Consider the following 1140-nt stretch of genomic DNA (forward strand, 5'->3'; position numbering starts at 1 on the left):
CACACACACACATCCACACAAACACAAACACATAAACAAAAACACATTCATATAACATCAGAGCAGTTATGTAATTTTGTCGTAAAAGGAAATTCTCAAAAGCTCCTGACAAGACTAGAACTCGGATCAATGAGCCCAGAATACCAAAACTGTTAACCTTTCCACCAAGCGACGCTTAATCCATTTCTAAAACATTATACACTTGACAAAGATGGCACGTTTGAGACTCTGGAAAAATCGATATGTCGTTGAATTTTTTCTTCTTCATTTTTACACTTATACACTTTTTAGTTGAGTTAGTTTTAGAAAGGGTTTTGCGGTACTTACAACACAAAGACATGTACATGTCGGTCACAGAGTAGGTTAGCTGTTCCTCGCAGTGTAAATGAGAGGCCCGCAAAGTTGTTTTTTTTTTTTAAATGTAAAGAAAAAAAAGTGCGTCAGCCGGGAATCGAACCCGGATCTATTGCTTGGAAGGCAACAATGCTAACCTTTACACCACCGACGCTTCCCAATTGGGAAGAGAAAAGTTGAGAGATAAACATAAAGTCTCCCATGTCGGTGGCCCGGGGTTTAAGCCTGACCCCGGGCTATGACCCCGGCACATGACCTCGGGGAGTTCACGTGGCGATCCTCAAAGCTGTAGGGACGGGCATTTGTTTAAGAGGATTTTCTGTTCTCTTCGTGCACACAGAACTGCAAAACATTTCGCCTCGTCTATCATGTGTGTGTGTGTGTGTGTGTGTGTGTGTGTGTGTGTGTGTTTGGGTGTTTGTCTGTTTGTATACTTGTTTGTTTGTCTGTTTGTTTGTTTGTTTGTTTGTCTGTCTTGTCAGTCAGTCAGTCAGTCTGTCTGTCTGTCTGTCTGTCTGTATGTCTTTCCATCTGTTTGTCTGTCTTTCCATCTGTGTGTCTGTTTTTCCTTCTGGTGGTCTGTCTTTCCATCTGGTTACTGTTAGTCTGTTAGTCTGTCTGCTTGTCTATCTTTCCATCTGTTAGTGTGTCTGTATGTCCATCTGTTAGTGTGTCTGTATATTCATATGTTAATCTGTCTGCTTGTCTGTCTTACCATCTGTACGTCTGTCTGTCTCCTAGGAAGGGAGTAAACATCACAAACAAACAACAAACAGTGACCGCCAT

At 41.8% G+C, this 1140-nt stretch overlaps 1 non-coding gene across 1 annotated transcript; it reads right to left on the reverse strand.

Moving 5' to 3' along the window:
* Positions 1-436: 436 nt before the first annotated feature.
* Positions 437-508, reverse strand: TRNAG-UCC. The gene has a single exon. It is a non-coding gene; the product is annotated as a tRNA-Gly (tRNA).
* Positions 509-1140: the final 632 nt, after the last annotated feature.

The sequence above is a fragment of the Aplysia californica genome, unplaced genomic scaffold (genome assembly GCF_000002075.1).
Source record: "Aplysia californica isolate F4 #8 unplaced genomic scaffold, AplCal3.0 scaffold00173, whole genome shotgun sequence".
NCBI classification, from domain to species: Eukaryota; Metazoa; Mollusca; class Gastropoda; order Aplysiida; family Aplysiidae; genus Aplysia; species Aplysia californica.